The sequence below is a fragment of the Capricornis sumatraensis genome, chromosome 14 (assembly GCF_032405125.1).
Source record: "Capricornis sumatraensis isolate serow.1 chromosome 14, serow.2, whole genome shotgun sequence".
In the NCBI taxonomy this organism is placed as follows: Eukaryota; Metazoa; Chordata; class Mammalia; order Artiodactyla; family Bovidae; genus Capricornis; species Capricornis sumatraensis.
Window position 1 is genome coordinate 11,517,202 of NC_091082.1, and position 11,202 is coordinate 11,528,403.

Consider the following 11,202-nt stretch of genomic DNA (forward strand, 5'->3'; position numbering starts at 1 on the left):
GGGACTCAGGGCTCCTTCTGGCTCCACACCGACACATCTGTCACCGGGGAAGGGGTGTTTGTCAGAGACCATCACTGATGCCATCAGCTCTAAAGTCCAGAGAAGCTAAAATCCGTCATCCCTCTCCCTCCCAAAGCCGAGCAACAGCCTCCAAGAGAAACAAAAGCCAGAAAGTCCTTCCTCCCGAGCCACACGCACCTCCTCCCCAAGTTCTCCACGTGACGATGCCCTGGGCTGCCTGCTGCGGTCAAGGCCACAGGCCAGCTGCTGCGATGGGACGTGGGCTGGGCCGGGTGTGCACAAGGGCCGCGAGCGCAGTCTTCAGTCGGCAGGGGCTCCTGGACGGACCCAGCCCTCCCAACTCTGTGCATGTGGCTCGGACCTGAGGTAGGAGACGGACGGGCCCCTGGGCTGGACGGCGGGTTTCTGTCAAGCGGAGTAAAATTCAAATGTTGTTCTCACTCAGGTATTCCAAAGGCAAAGCTAGTGGCAGAAGCTAAGCTCTGCTGAAGCAAAGAGATAAGATGGCCTCTCTTGAGGTCAAGGGAGACGTCCCTCTGCACACGTGCAGGAAGGTTTATTGGGGGTCGAAAGGGGAGGGGGCCCCACCCCGTAATGAGTGTGGACCTGCAGCCGTAAGCCTCTGCTGTGGGATCCGTCTCAGCAGAAAGTTGTGCGTGCATCTTGGGGAGGGTCCAAGGACCTGTCAGCTGTGAAGGAAGAAACAAGTAATCGGGCAAATGAAAACAAAGACCCAAAGGGCTGTCCTATATTGGTGATTTAAATCACTTTAGTGTGCTCCACACCCCTCTCCCAGTGTGTATTTCTGTGCTGCTTTGGACAAAAATAAATGTTCCTCTGTGTGCTCCCATATACACTGGGCTGTGTCTCTAATAATAAACTTTGTGCGTGTTTTGCAGTTTCTGACTCCTTGAAGCGTTTTTTGCTTTTAAATGGGGTAAGAATCAGGAAATTTGGCTTCTAGCCTCTAGCCCCTGGTAGAAGGGCAGCAAGGTTCAATCCCTGAACGGGAAGTAAGATCCTGGCCCTGCAGAAAGTGAAAGCCAGTGTGAGTCCCGGTCCGTCCCCTCATTTTCCAGCAAACACTGAGTCCCCGGCTCCCAGCGAACGCCCTGGCCCTGCCTTCCCTTTTAGCCAAGCCCTCCTCGGTGAAAGCAGGCTCACGTTTCTCATTATGCTCACCTGGACCGCATCTGAAAGGGCTGAGGGGTTTTCTAGAAGAAACAAAATATGTACAAACCTGAGGATAGATTCATTCTAAAGACAGGTAGAAATAGTTTGGAATTTTCAGCTGTCTCTATCTCCCACCAAACCAGGTAGCTGGGAGCTGTGCTGGGTTTGGGAAAACTGGGGGCGTGATGGTTCTCAGGAATCTCGTCTTATCCTGGACCGAGGACCGTGCTGGTGCGACTTGCTCCCGGAAGCACAGCCTCTGCGCCCTCTGCCTGCCCAGCACCCACCCTTCCCACCTCCGACACCCGGCCCTCTGCAGAGCCGTCAGGCACACGCGGGGCCATCAGTGGCTTTAGCGGAGCCGCGGGTTTTCATCCCATTAGTGAGCCCGGGAGTAATTACAACTTCATTAGACAAATAGGTTCTTGGTTCAGAGACTCCCCCGCCCCCAAAACAAAACAGACACCCGCTTCGCTCCATCTGCAGTCTTTCCCCCGGGGGGCCGGCTAACAATGCAGCAGGCTCCAGGGGACCGGGACGGGGAGAAGCCGGGCCGTGCGGAGGAGGCCGGCAGCCCCTCCTCAGCGGCGCATCTGTCGCCGGCTGGCCCCCTGGAGAGAGTTGTGACAAGGAGACGGATGACACTGGAGCAAATGAGGAGCATGACCCCTCGCCTCTCTGCTGCCCCTCGCCCTCCGCTCCTGCTCGCCTCCCAGTCACGAGTGGCCCTCACGATGGCCGGCTCACTTTCCGAGGGTGGAGGAGACAACCGCCTCCTCTGGGGGCTCCCTGGCCCATGCCCAGGGGCCTCCAGAGTGTCAGAGTCCCCGGCTCCCGCCCCCCAGTCTCCCATCCTTAATTCAGCTGCTGCAGCTCCAGGGGCCAGAAAGCAGAGGGTCTGCCAGAGCGATGCCCCGGGACCACCCGACTGGGGGGCTTTAGCCAGGTCAGGCATCCAGGGCAGGCAGGCAGGTCCCTGACCCCACAGAGATTGCACTGCTCCCCTGTCTGACCTCCAGGCTTGGGAAAGTTCTCTTTGGGTGGACGAACCTAGAGAATGCCACGCTAAGTGAAGTAAGTCAGACACAGAAAGACAAAATGTGATGGATGATATCACCTATATGCAGAACCTAAAAAATAATACAACTGAATCTATTTGTAAAACAGAAACCAACTCACAGATACAGAAAACAAACTTATAGGTGAAGGGCGGGAAGAGGTAAAATCAGGATTAACAGGCACACACCACTGTATATACAATATATACACAACATGGATTTACTGTGTAGCACAGAGAGTTATGTTCAATCTCATAATAACCCATAATGGAAAATACTCGTAACACATACGTATGTGTGTGTGTGTGTGTACACTTGAAACGAACACAGTATTTTAAATCAGCTATACAGTACGCCTGAAACTAAGTGTTGAAAGTCAGCTATACCCCAATTTAAAAAAAGAAAAGAAAAGAAAGCGTTTTCTTTGAGTCTAAATTAGCTCCACATTGCAATTAAAACCATCCCCTCTTGGGACACTGCTTATCATCCGCTCCTTTCCTGTTCTTCTAATAGGCCTAGAAGCACAGCGTCTGAGCCTCCGGCCTCGGAGTGGGACCGGCCAGCCAGCCCTGGTCTGCGCCTTCCTCGGTTACCCCAGCCACGCGGTGTGCACACCGGCTCCCCCTCCCCGGTGAGCGTCCAGGAGGCGACCGCACCGCTGCGGGCCGTCCTGCCGCCCAGCTCTCCGCCAGGAGGAAGTGCAGGCTCCCTGCAGACCCTCAGGCCCTTGCCTCTTTGTCCGTGAAGCTTCCAGAGAGAGCTGGCTGCTGCTTCTGGGGCCTCTGCAAGTAACAGCTGGTGAATTCGCATTCCTGCTGAGGGCCCCTCTGTGTGGAGCCTCAGCCGGCAGGACACCGTCTGCTGAGGAGCAGAAGTAGAGATGAGATGACCTCCAAACAGCCCTGCCACTTGCCAGGCTCCAAGCTGCGTGCAGACTGGCCTGACTCTGACCTGACCCTGTTCTGCCCCCAGACCCGACCCTCTGCTTCATTCCCCTGTCCCCCAGTCCTGACCCGCAAGAGGCCCAGAAGCCAGGCAGGAGGACCCCTGCTCGCTGCTCTTCCTGGAAAAGGAGTCCCCAGAGTCTAGCCCAGCTGTCCACGCTGCGCCCCTGCTTGTGTTCCCTGAAAGCAACCGTCCTTTTGTTAATTCTGCAATTTCCCAAAGTGCCAGGAGCATCTCATCTGACAGTCACAGCATCTGTTCTTCTCACTTTCCAGAAGGTTGGGTGGGAGCCGTGCCAAACCCCTTCCCTGAGGCTCCCCCCGCCTCATGCACCTTCTGCCAGTTTGGGCACCCTGATCACCTGGGCCCTGCGAGCACCTCCAGTTCCCCCTACCCCTGGCCCTGGCACCCCTCCCTATGTCCTCAGCTGGCAGCCTTGGTAACCATCTCCCCTTCTGGAACCAAACTCACCTGCCCAAGCAGGCAGGCACCTGTCCTGTCCTTTGGGGGATACGGGAAAGAGGTTAGTCTTCCCCTGGAGGCCTGCCCAGGGCCCCTAGCAGGTACAGGAGCCTCAGGGGGCCAAGAAAAGAACTCGCCTGTCTGCCCCTCCCCTACACACACAATCATTGAACTGCTCTATTCCAGAGCAGTGGAAGCTCTGGCTGGCTCCTCAGCCCAGAAGACCAGCCAGGAACCTGTCCGGCCCTGTGCTGCCCTTCCACACAGGGAATCTCAATGATGCTTGGGGCTGGGGTAATTCTTGGGTGTGGGGCTGCCCTATGCTTTATAGGCTATTGACCTTTACCCCCTAGATGCCTGATACACATTCCATACCCTCCCCCACAACTCCGATTGTGATAAAATGTCTGCAGACTTCACCAAATATCCCCTGGCCGAGAAGCACTGAGCTAAGGCAAGAGGAAAACCGACACCTCCACACCAGAGCCTGCCACCCCTCGAGCCTCAGACCCCCCAGGCGAGAAAGGGACGGCTCAGACGCAGCACCGGCAAACAGCTCCTGCGCAGCGCCCGACAGGGAGTATTTTCAGCTGTGCAGGCCATACAGACTCTCTGGCAACTCTTCCACTGCCAGAGCATCAGGAAAGTGGCCGGAAATGCACAAATGTGGCAGTGTTCCAAGAAATGTTTATTATGAACATTGAAATTTGCATTTCATATTCTTTTTGTATCTCCCAAAACATCTTTCCTTTTTCAACTCTTTGAAAATTTGAAACACACTCTTAGCTCTTGGGCCTAAGGCTCTCGAAGGGATCACGATATCAGGACCTTTGGGATGGAGAGGGAGATGGCCAGCTGTGGTCCAGCATGGTCTCTTCCTCTGCCGCATCCTGAACCCCGGAGAAGAATGGGTGCCACACTCATCAAGCCATTTAACAAACACGTTTCGAGCAGCGATACTGCACTGATGGTGCAAAGATATAAGGCACAGGGTGAGACAGCCCATCCCCACGCAGGTGACTGAGGAGCATGCCCGCGTGACAAGGGCACCGGGGAGGGCACCTCGTGCCTGAGAAAGGCGGGCACACGAGGCTCCCTGGAGGCACGACCTCCAGGCCAATTCTCGAGAGCAAGGAGGACGTAGCCAGGCATACCTAAGAGAGAAAGACAGCTATTTCCAGCAAAGAACACCACCAAAAGAGTGAAGTTGGAGTCCAGCACCTCCCAGAAAGGGCAGACAGGTCAGTGTGCTTGGAGCGAGCTGGGGGGATACTCTGGACAGGGGCTGAGCTAAAGGGGGTGGGGCAGGCGACACTAGACCACGAGTCCCAGCAAGGAGCCTGGCACCAGCCTGGAGGCGGAGAAGCTGAAGAATTTTTAGCAGGAAAGTGGTATGATCTGATTTGCATTTTAGGAGGCTCCCTCTGACTGCAGTCTGGAGGGTGAATGGGAGCGGGCGAGACTGGAAACAGAAAGCCTGGGGAGGACAGATGGTAAGAGCGCAGGTGAAAACAGGTGAGCATCAGAGCTAAGACTGCGGGAGGGGGACCGGGGCAGGGCGTGCATGGGAGAGGCCCCTGGGGGGCAGAACTAGCAGGACTGAGTGGCTGGCAGGACACAGGAGGCAGGGGGAGGGGGTGGGTCACAGAGGGTGTAAAGGCCGGGGCGCCATTCATGAGGCAGGGAAGCCAAGAGGAGAGGCCGGTGGACAGGGTAAAGGGAGGGGGGTATCAACCGGGGTTCTCCCAAGAAAGAAAACAAGATGTGTGCATGCGTATGTGTGTACAAATACACGTGAAACAAATATGCTTCATTTCAAGGAACTGATTTACATAACTGTGAGGGCTATCGAGTCTGTTTGCTTATTACAAGCTGGCAGGTTGGAAACTCAGGTGAGAGCTGAGGCTGCAGACTGAGGGCAAAATTTCTTCCTCCAGAAAATCTCAGCTGTGCTTTTCAGGCCCTTCAGCTGATTGGATGAGGCTGCCCACATTATGGAAGGTAACCTCCTTACTTGAAGTCAACTGATGTGAACCACATCTGCAAAATCACTTCTCAGCAACACCTAGATCAGTGTTTGATTAGACAGCTGGGTACTGTGGTCTAGCCAAGTTGACACATAAAACTGACCATCACAGGGGTGGATACAGGGGCTGGTCCCATGTAGAGGTGTGAGAGCCCCGTGGTCATCTGATGAAGACTCCTGGCTGGCCAGCGCAGGTCTGAGCCCCATGCTCAGAACACTTCCAAGTCCCCATCACTTCTTCTCTGACAGTGGCTGAGTACACTGCCTCCCTGCCTCCAGGTCTGTGTCTGCCCTGTGCATTCCCCCTTCCCTGCCACCCCTGAGTGGACTTTCCAAAGCACACATCTCAGCCTGTCTCTTGCCAGCTTAGACCCCTCTGATGGTCCCCACTGTCCTCAGATAAAGCTCCTCCTGGACTCATAACGTTCCTTGAGGATTGACCACAGCCTTCCCCTCCAATCTCATCCCTTCCTTGAATCCTCAACCCTAGACCAACTCCTTTCCCAAACATACCATGTTCTGCCACACTGCTGCCTTTGCACAAACGGTTGCTCCTTCCTGGAACCACATCCTCCTCGCCCCTCCAGTTCAGTCAGTCAGTTAGTTCAGTTGCTCAGTCGTGTCCGACTCTTTGCAACCCCATGAATCGCAGCACGCCAGACCTCCCTGTCCTTCACCAACTCCCGAAGTTCACTCAAACTCACGTCCATCGAGTCGGTGATGCCATCCAGCCATCTCATCCTCTGTCATCCCCTTCTCCTCCTGCCCCCAATCCCTCCCAGCATCAGAGTCTTTTCCAATGAGTCAACTCTTCGCAAGAGGTGGCCAAAGTACTGGAGTTTCAGCTTTAGCATCATTCCTTCCAAAGAACACCCAGGGGTGATCTCCTTTAGAATGGACTGGTTGGATCTCTTTGCAGTCCAAGGGACTCTCAAGAGTCTTCTCCAGCATCACAGTTCAAAAGCATCAATTCTTTGGCACTCAGCTTTCTTCACAGTCCAACTCTCAAATCCATACATGACCACAGGAAAAACCATATCCTTGACTAGACGGACCTTTGTTGGCAAAGTAATGTCTCTGCTTTTCAATATGCTATCTAGGTTAGTCATAACTTTCCTTCCAAGGAGTAAGCGTCTCCAAGCCCATGCCAAATATACCTGGCCTACCTCGTGAGCTCAGAGTATACCTCCAAGACTCAATTAAAATGTTTCCTCTGTTCCTGAGCCTCACTGTGGTTCCACTAGGCTAAGGCAGATACCCCTCCATGATACTTTGTGCAAGCATGGGTTACAGCACTCAATGGGTTGTGTTCTGATCATTTTTCATGTCATCCCACCATTCCGCTGTGAGCTCCGTAAGAGGGCATCCCCTGCCTTATTCTTCTCAGTGTCCCCAGTACCCAGCACAGTGCTTGGTACAAGAGGACTCAATATCTGCTTGTTAAATGGATGGATGGATGGAAGGACGGATGTGGTTGGGTGGGTGAGAACAACAATTTTCTCCCAGCTTCTGGCTGGGCATTTCTTCTGTTCCAGGCACTGTGCTAGGAACTTTGAATCCTGAGTCCAGGCTCTGGGTTGCAGGCAGCAGAAGCAGACTTCGGCTGTCGTAAGCAAAAAGGACATTCACCAGGAGGTTATCAGATGGATCACAGAACCAGAGGAGGCTATAGAAACCGACTCAGAAATGGACAGAAACAGAGGGAGGCTAGGCAGCAGAGGCGGCAAGGTCACATCTCAGGACAGCCTGCTCAGGACACCACCACGGGCATCACTCACACCGGACGCTCCCCCACGGGTGCCAGAGCCGTAAGCGTCCTGCCACCTCCTCTGCTTCGGTCCAACACGGGTGCCTCCCTCCTCTGACCCATGCAGCCCTCTGAGGCAGATCATCTCACCTCTACTTTACAGAAGAGGAAATTGAGGCTCAGAGAAGCCTAAGGTCACCAGACAATCAATACAGTGAGTGGGACTGAAATCAATAGCTGTCAGACGCCAAAGCCCATAGCCTTCCACTCTGTTCCGCACCGTCTCCTTCAAGGGGCACCACCCACCATGCTTATATAAGTGCAGCTCCCTGGATAGTGCTTCTTAGCAGCCCCGAAATTCTAATGTGCTGGCTTTTTTGTGACTGCATCTTTGGGGTATGTTTCTGGCCCTGACAGATTGTAGCAGGGAATATAAAGACAGCAAATTCAGCACAAGAAGACTGAGCAGAGAGAGGGCCTGCACCCTGACATGGGTGGATTGAAGCTGCTTCCAGGAGATGACATCTCAGCCATCCAGGGATGCTGGACAGTAGGGCCTGGCCTGAGGCTCAGGGAGGCCTGCAGAATCTGGCCAAGGACCAGTGTCCTCACCTGCCCCTCCGGCTCCCATGTGCCCAGGCTGCACGTTAGTCATACAGGGCGGGCTTTGTAAAGAGCACTCAGAGGCCGCTGCCCAGCAGCCCTGCCCCATCCAGGGCCGTGCTTTGAGAAGGAGGCCATCCTTGGTGGGGGAGTCTTCTGAAAAAGTCAAAACATGACCCTGCATGTCCTGGAGAGGCAGAGGGCAGAGCCTCAGATGGGGAACACCAGCACCCGATCCCAGCCCAGCTCCACCTCCACCATCCGGGACCCTGGGCCAGCCTTTCTGGGCTTCGGTTTCCCTATGGCTCCATCCTTTGTTGGCTGCCCCTGCCCTCCCACCCTCCAGCTCCCACACTGGCCAAATTGTGCATAAAAAAAGATCTCAGGGTTCTTTGAGCTCTTTGGAGAGACCGCATAAATGCAAAGCATTATTAGCATCATTACTATTAAATATTAATAATGACATTAGCATTGTCCATTATAAGCCTGAAAAGAAGCTCCAAGAGCCCTGGGTTGAAATGGCTAAGAGAATAATTAGGCCCCTCCGGGCCACAGGCCCCTTCAGGCCCTCACGCAACATTAGGAAGGCAGATGTGGGTGGGGTACTGAGATTTCCCTTCCAGCCCCCTGCTCAGTTCAACTTGACCCCTCCCGGACCCACACGGATCACGCTCTTTCCAGTCCCCAGCAACCCCATGCCAGAAACGCGTTCCCCGCCTCTACACTGTTTATTCCAGTTCAGGAAGCACCCTCAACCCATCCGCCAAAACCTTTGCCCACCTCCTAGCTCCCGCTCTCCCCCATCTGAACTGTCAGAGCAGTCATTCTCCCCCGTTTATTCACCAGTCAATGGGCAGTTATTTGAGTCTCTGCTAGGCATCAGTCACCAGGTCACGCTGGGGGTGGGGGTGCGGGAAACATGGGCATGAATGAGAAAGTCTTTGCCCGCAGAGACCGCGTGGTCGAGGGAATCATCACCAGTGTTTTGCATGGTGACTTCCCTGGCGGCTCAGACGGTAAAACGTCTGCCTACAATGCAGGAGACCTGGGTTCGATCCCTGGGTCAGGAAGATCCCCTGGAGAAGGAAATGGCAACCCACTCCAGTATTCTTGCCTGGAAAATTCCAGGAACGGTGGAACTGAGCAACTTCACTTTCACTTTCACACAAACAGTGCCTATAAAAGTCATATTTTAATCTACTTGTCCTTACACTATTCTAAGTTAAGAATAGGATTATTTGCATTTTGGTGATGAGAACCTAGATTCTCAGAGAAATTAAACGTCCGTCAGTGACCTGCCATTATCCTCCAGCTGGGTCATCCAGAGCAGAGAGAGTCCAGCTCTCCTGAAAGTGAATCCAGAGTCCCCCAACCCTTGAAGCAGAGAAGGGCTCAGCTATGGAGGTACACACACTCATTATCCTAAAAGGGGAGGTTGAATCCTAAAAGGGCCCAAAGGGAAGTATGAATGTTTACTGAGTACCTACCATATGCTTAATTCAGTGTTCACACCAACTAGGTGAGGTTTGTATCTTCACCCCTGTTTTTCAGATGGAGAACCTGGGACTCTGAGATTAGTGACTTGCTTGGGGCCACGCAGCCCGGAAGTAGCAGGACTACGTGTCAAGCTGGTCTGGTTTCAGAGCTTTGCCCAACCCGCCTGTCCCTCTTCCTGGAGGCTGCGGATGGACCATCCGCCTCCCACTGCCAGACTGCTTCCAGAAAGGCTACAGGCGCACTGAAGACAGACCATATCCGGTGGCTCTTGAACACCCTGCTGTTCTAGGTAGAGACCCGGCTCCATAAACACATGAAGACTCCTGGGAGTGCTAGAAAACTTCTGAAGCCTGAGACCAGAGGTGAAGAGCCTGCTTGCAGGAGGGGCTGGGAAAGGCCATGTGAGGCTCGGAACTAACACGGGAGGAGAGCCACACCATCAGAGGCCTGCGTCCTGGCAGAGAGCTCCTGGGGCTGACCCGAGGCCCCTCCTTGACCACAGGAGATCCCCTGGTGGGCCTCCGGAGTGGGGAGCAGGTGGCCAGAGCAGGGTTAAGTGGCCCTCAAGATGCCTCCTGGAAGCCCCCACTCGGGGTCACCACATTGCCAGGCAAACAGTGGCCATTTGATTAGCTGCCTGATCGTCTTCAGCTGACCTTCTCTGCCCGTCTGGAAGTCTGTGGACCCAACTTGGGGATGAGGTGTCCAGCTCTAGACAACAGGAAGACACACTGATTAGCCCCGGAAAGAAGAGGTGCCCCTTGTAATCAACTATGCTGAGGATTCTGGGATCTGACAGGCACTAAAAAAAAGTATACCGCCCTGTCCCCTGTTCTGCCCACCCCAGAGGGGCCTGAAATGAGGGCTGGAGTACGTGGATACTGCAGTCAGACCAGCATCCTCCACTTCTCTTGTTTACTCTGAGCAGGTTCTCCAGTCTCTCTGAGCCTCATCTGTGGAGGGAGCATAATAATAATAACACATACCCCCTTGGGTGGGCAATTCAGATAAAGCACTTAGTACAGTTCCTGGCTCGTTGGAGACACTCAAGTTGTTGTTAATAATTTATACAATAATTAATAATAATATTATAAAATGCTGTTGCCATTATCAATCTAATGGACCCAGAAGCAAAACTCAGCCTAGACCCCCAAAGGCTCAGCCCACTCTTTTGTCAGAAACAGGAGCACCTGAGAGGCAGTGAGGAGCCCCCAAGCCCGCTAAATCCACCTGAGATGAAACTTTGGGAGATATTGCCCCAAATCCAGTCCTGGGCTCAGTTAGCACTCTTGTTTGCACTTACTGTGGCTTCTGGAGCCCACGGGCAGGGCAGGCAGGTTGCAGAGGGGTCTGAGAACATCTTAGAGACCCCAGTCACCTGTATCATTGGGATGGGAACCGTGGCCTCCCCAAGGAACCACCCCCTGCCACAAGGGCGGCAGCTGTCCTAAACCAGTCATAAAGACAGCAGTGTCAATCTACAGCAATCCTCCCTGCAAACATTTCCAGACTATTGGCCCCTGAGTCAGCCAATGCCCGTTCTGCCTCTCCCAGGGCAGCAGCTGAGCCAACCCCTCTTGGCAGCTGTTTCTGCTTGGAGAGAACTCGGGGCACTCTCCTTGGAGCCTTGGTTGACGTGAGTGGGGTCAGAGAGCAGGGCTCACCTCAGA